The sequence below is a fragment of the Leptonychotes weddellii genome, chromosome 13, assembly GCF_054177405.1.
Source record: "Leptonychotes weddellii isolate Sample4059 chromosome 13, ASM5417740v2, whole genome shotgun sequence".
Classification (NCBI taxonomy): Eukaryota; Metazoa; Chordata; class Mammalia; order Carnivora; family Phocidae; genus Leptonychotes; species Leptonychotes weddellii.
Window position 1 is genome coordinate 26,385,978 of NC_138381.1, and position 6,000 is coordinate 26,391,977.

At 49.8% G+C, this 6,000-nt stretch overlaps 1 protein-coding gene across 4 annotated transcripts in view; it reads right to left on the minus strand.

The window, feature by feature from the left end:
- SETBP1 (SET binding protein 1) overlaps nucleotides 1-3,018 on the minus strand; it is a 359,343-nt gene extending 356,325 nt beyond the window's left edge. For 2 of the 4 annotated variants that reach the window (XM_081801329.1, XM_081801327.1), the window contains exon 1: nucleotides 1,188-1,342. The gene's annotated coding sequence lies outside the window, so the exon portion shown is untranslated. Of the gene's footprint in view, nucleotides 1-1,187; nucleotides 1,343-1,829 lie in introns of those variants that run through there. The other 2 variants (XM_081801330.1, XM_081801326.1) reach the window with 2 other exon arrangements.
- Nucleotides 3,019-6,000: the final 2,982 nt, after the last annotated feature.

The window sequence follows — 6,000 nt, forward strand, 5'->3', positions numbered from 1 at the left end:
ACTGTGTGAACTAAAGGAGGGTAGGAGGTGGGTCCCCAACAGCAAGATAGTTTTAGTACAGCTACTTTATGAAACTAGTTTTTTTTTTTTGTATGAATCTACAGGAAAAAAAGAAAAACAGGATAAAGAGCAAAGGAATGAAAAGGTAGAGAACAAAAAATAATGTAAGAGGAAAACAAGTAGCATTAGATTTCCTTAAAGACCACAGACTCCAACCAAACTTTAGGAAAAAAAAGGTGTGGATAGTGGAGGGTAGGGGGTGGGGGCTTAGAAGGAAAAGTAGCTGTTACAGAATTCTAGAATTAAACGGCCCTTTTGGAAGAGTTTCTGAGGCGATAAAGAGACACACAAATTGGCCTTTTAGCATTAGACGCCAACCATGAGATTATCAGGACAGTTTATTTGAAGCGGAAACGAATCGGAAATCCTTCCCTCAACAGTCCTTTTAGATGGATATACACACCCTCAGAACCCACACAGACACACATAAAGAATAAATGCAGCATCAGGGGGCAATAAGAGCCCTCCTCCCCGCACCCCCGGTACCTCTAGCCTCATCTTCCACTTCCAATTGCACAACTTTCCGATCTCCAAAGAAAATATTTCCAGTAGGATCCGATTTCAGAATTGTTGTAAGCCTGTGGGTCATGGGAGGAGGGGTGTTTGCAGCGTGTAGGGGAGGGGGACTGGAAGACAGCATTTAGGCAAGCCACTTATTTTTTTAGAACCAGCATGCTCTACCGATCAGAAATTGCTATTACCCAGCAATGCTTCCATCACAAACAGACACCCAAAACAGCATCACCGTTATCACCATCTTGCTAAAGATCTGCCCAGTCCAGTTTACCTGACTCTGTCTCTGTGGAACTTCTCAGACAGTATTTTAGCCAAGGAGATAATGGTTTGAGAGACAAAAACAATAAATCGATACTGAAGGGCTCCCTTTCCGGAGTGATTTCCCACTGGAAACCACCGAACGGGGAAGCCTGCCGTTAATTCTCCAGCCCAGGGCTCCTCTAGAAACACACACAATGCGTGCTTTCAAAAAAGGCAGTCGTCTGCTTTTAAGGGAATTCCTGTCTTTTCAGAGTCCCAAAACCGGAGAGCACGAGAAAGAGACTCAAATCCATTGATTAAGATTTTAAGAGAAAGACTAACACAGAGCCACAACACAAGCACACACCAACCTTCGCCGGCTGGACCACTTCTTCCCTGTTCTTCTTTCTATTAACGACACGTTAGATTCTCATACATTCCCCCCAGCCAAAAAAAAATCCAACTAGGTTACAATGTAGCTCTCTAGCTCCACTTAACCTGCAAGTTACAAAGAGACCCCCCAAAATAATATATATATACGTCCTGCTGCCTTCCCACCCCTTTCCCTACCCCCTCCCCCTCCCGAGTCCACTCCACCAACGCCAAACCCGCCAGCCCCGGCAGCCGGCGGCTGGACCGAGGGAGGGTGCAAAAGGCGGGGGGGTTGGGGAGAATCAGATTAGGCGAAACTCAATAAGCTCCCAGCCCTCCCGCCCGACGCTTCCACCATCGCTGCCACCAACGGGCCACTCCAAACGAGCCAGCATCGCTGCCCACCCGCGGGCGGGCCGGAATCGAGCCCATCCTCCGCAGCCTGGCGGGGACCGGCATCCCGCCCCCTCGGCCCCGTCTTCCCCTTCCCGCCCGGTGCAAAGTCAAAGCCCCGGCGAGGCGACGTTAACTTTTGCACACAGGGCACTCACACCGCCCCCGGCCCCGGGCGTGCGGGGGCCCGCGGCGCCGCGGGAGGCTGGGCGCCGTGCTCCCGGGCCAAGGTCGCCGCGCGTGCTCACCCATGTCCCGGCGGCTCCGGCTCCGCTGGCCCCGGCGCTCGCTCAGATCCCGGCTCCCGTCGCTCGCCCGAGCCCCCAAAGGTGCTGCTGCGGCAACTCCATGGCGATGAGCATCTGTCAAACGGCGAGCCGCGGGCGGGCCGCCCTCGCTCAGGGGGCGCCGGGGCCCCCGGGCGCGCGGAGGCGGCGGCGAGCGGCGGGCGCCCCGGCCGGCCCCGCGCTTCCCGCCCGGCGCGGCCGCCTCCGCCGCGCAACCGATTTATGGAGAGAGATATCAAGGGGGAAAATGGCGTCTCCGGAGCCCGAGGAGTCCTGGAGTAATCACATTCACACACACACGCCCGCACGCACACACACTCGCACACACTCGCACACAGGCGCGCGGCGAGCCCGGCTAATTTTAGCAGGAGCCAAAAAAAAAAAAAAAAATTTATATATATATATATATCCCCGTCTCTCCGATCAATGCTATTTTTTTTTTTTTTCTTTTCTTCAAAGGATGGGTTGGAGCTTTAAAAAATGTTGCCGGGTTTGGGCTCGCAGGAGGCGGCGCGCGGAGGGCGAGGGCGCTTTTGCTGAGCTGTGCAGTTCGGTCCGCGGCGCCCGGCGGCCCTGCCCGCCCGCTCGTCCGCCCGCGGTCGCTAGTGCTGCGGCCGCCGCCGCCGCCGCCGCTCCATGGCCGCGCCCGCCCCGCGCCCCCGCCGCGTCCCCTCGCCGCCCGCCCGCGTCCCCGGCGAGCGCTGGAGTGGGGTCGGGCCCGTGTGCCTGCCTCCCGCGCCCTCTCCCGAGTCCCGGAGTCCTAGTGAAAGGAAGGGGGAGGGCGCGGGCGGGGGAGGGGGGAGGATCGGAGCGGCAGCGCGGCGAGCCGAGCGGGGACAGCCACCCCGCGATCTGCCTCGGAGGGGGCGCGGGCGCCCACACTGCTCGTCCCACGGACCGGGGGCCGCTTCCCGGCTCGAGCCGGGGGAGGCGCAACCAGTAACCAGCGAGGGACCTCTCCCTACACCCTCCCTCTCTCGGTGAATTTCGGTGAATTTCGATCAATTGGAGGGAGTGGGGTCTTGCTGGGGGAGGAGGAAAACAGTTCGTGGAGGCCGACCGGTGACCCCTCGCCGCCCCTCGCGCCCCTCCCGCTCCCCAGCGCCCTCGCGGCCCAGTGGCTCCTGCGCGCTGGAGTCAGACGCGGGGACTGGGCGGCCGCGGGGACCGCCGCGGGCTCGGCGCGGGTTCCCGGGCTCAACACTGCCACTATCTGACACAACAGGAGCAGTGTTGGGGGGGAGCTGCGCGATGAGGCGCGAGATGTGATAGGCTCTGGAAACTGGGTGCATTTTTTTTAACCTGGGAATTGCATTTCACTTTCAGGGGTTTATTTTATTTTATTTTACTTTTTTATTTTATTTTATTTTACTTTATTTATTTATTTATTTTTGTTAAGCGACATATATGCACTCAGTTGCTTAGGTGCATGTTTTTGTTATTCACAAAAAATGGACGCCTGATGAGGGGAAAGACGCAGAGAGATGGCAAATGCACGTTAGCATGCAGTTCCCTCTTCAGGGTGGTGGAAAGAAGAAGATGAAGTATCTTCAGTTCATACAAAATATGGTGGTATTTTAATCCCTTTGAATGTATTTGGGTTGCAAAAGGGGAGGTTTTCAAGCTACTCACTTGCAACTGAGAAATGACACTCCTCAGGGACATCTATATTATAGGACAATATAGGACAGATAGGACTCAGGAATATTTGCAAATGGTTTTGCTTAAAGACCTCCAGGTACAGTGTACTCAGAGCTCGGAATCTGGGAGGACTCCGACTACCCCCTTCTATATGCCAGTTTTTGGACGTTTGGATTGAGGAATGATTTGGTAGTGATTGGGGATGTCCCCCTACCAACCACCTCAGCCGCTGACCTCAGGGTTGGCTGCTGATTTGAGTTTCGCTACAGAGCATCTTCATTCTCTTCACTCTGCTCACAGTAATGCTGCAGTGCAGTGGGGCAAGGGAGACTGGGTCTGGGTGGAAGGATGCCCCAACTCCCATCCTGGTCCATGTCCCAGGATGAGGTTCAGTCTGGTTCTGAAAAGATAGTTCACCCCCCTCTGACCCAAGTGCCCTTGCTGTCTTCTTTTTTTTTTCAGAGGAATCTTCTGATTGGCCCCAAACTTGTCCTCTGTTACTCATCACGGCAAGACCTCTGTTGTGGCAACGTTTCAGTAGGTCTTTGGCTACCCTTCATATTGGAATATTACTATTGGTGGGCAAGTAATGCTTAATTAGATAAAAAAAAATCATCAGAGCAAAGTGAGTTGTTGATAGAAGTAGAGATCAAGGAACGAAATACAATGTCAAAACAACCATTCTCTGTAATCAGATGACCTTTGCCCATTTCCTTATGTACCCAGATTTCTGAAATCCTATACCCAAGCCCACAGAGGACTAAGATAGCATGTGGGCCATTTCCTACACTTCCCAAATGCAGGAAGTGAGCCCAAGGAATCAGAAGGGTTTGCCCATGAGCTTATGCTTTCTGGTGTCCTCTGAGCCAGAACTAAAGCTTGTTGCCCAAGTCCCTGCGTTTCTGTAATCCAGGCATATTTACAGGGTCTTCCTTCCTGTGCTGTGTCTCTTTGAAGAGCAGCTTAAAGAAGCACATGCCTTATTAAAAATTCACTATAATAGATGCTAAATAAGTCTATAGAATTATAGTACAGTAAAAGTTCACCTGAGGAGTTCTCACCTGGGAATTTACCTCAGAGATCACCTAGCTAGACCTCATTATCTTAAAGCTGAGAAAACAGGGACAGAGATGCATTGGACTGTCCAGAGTCACTATGTTAAGGCAAAGCATGAAAAGACTCTGCGTCCCTTGACTTCTCATCCAGTGTTCCTTCCTTGCATGTTGCTCATCTTTTCAATCCTGAGAGATGAGAGGAAGATAAGGAAAAGGGAACCCTCTTGCTCTTCGTTTTATGTATCTACATATAAAACATATACGTATATACATATTTACATACATGGATATATACATCTACACATAGTATATATTACATATATTTTGGCTATATTTTAATGTTTAATACATAATATTTTTTGGTATGTAATAATAAAGGCTTCCTAAAAACGAAAGCCCCATCCCTGAATGATGTATGTTGATATAACAGGACCTGTATTCACATCCTAGCTAAATATCACAGCAATTCTTATCTTCTTTCCCTAGTAGGCCACTTTTTGGTTATCTGAGAACTGAACCCTAAAACACACACACAAAATCTGAAGCTGGTAAAGAAGTTGGTCTGAAAATTACTACTATGCAATTTTAATAAACCAATTCCCAGGGCCCCAGGATCCTGGAGAAAATAATGGGACAACCTGAGCAGCTGATGGGCATGCACACGACACACATCTCTTAGTTCTACACAGTCTCCAATGATAGCATTTTTCAATCACTCAGCAAATAATTATGTAGTATGGACTGTTCAGGACACAATGGTAGCACAACTAGAGATTCTAACTCAGAATTCACAACCACGTGGGGAAAATAGGCCTGCAAACTTCTATCTACATCTGATGTATAGAAATACCAGAAAGGAGACATTGATAAAGTTCATGGAACACAGATGCAACAGTAGTAGGGTAAGGTCAGAAGTCATATCCTCTTTAGAATTGCTGCACATTTATTATCTATTTAATATACACATTTCCTTTTCCCCTTTACACACACACATATATATTTTTTCCCCTGTAATCTGTTTTTCCAAACAAAGAATAAACCATTGAGGATTGAGCTGTGTCTTGCATGGACAATGTCAATAAGTATGGATAAGAATAAATGTTCCTCTGATATTATCAAATAGCTGGCTTGCTGTTGCTTTGTGATGTAGGCATCCATGCGCCTAGCCTATAAAATAACCATCATGAAACACCCCCTCCCTGCTCCAGGGCCCCCATCTGCAAGATCCTGCAAGATAATTGTTCCCTACATGACTTGAGAACCAGATAAAGGGCATATATTCAAGTAAGGTATGGCTCAAAGTACAAGGGTATATTATGTCATTTTCACCTCTCTGAAGCTAAAGGTAGAAAGAAGAGTCAAACCCATCCATTCTTCCTTTATAAGAAGTTGAGGTCAAGAAATATAATCACATGCTCAGAGCTAGTCACCTCCAC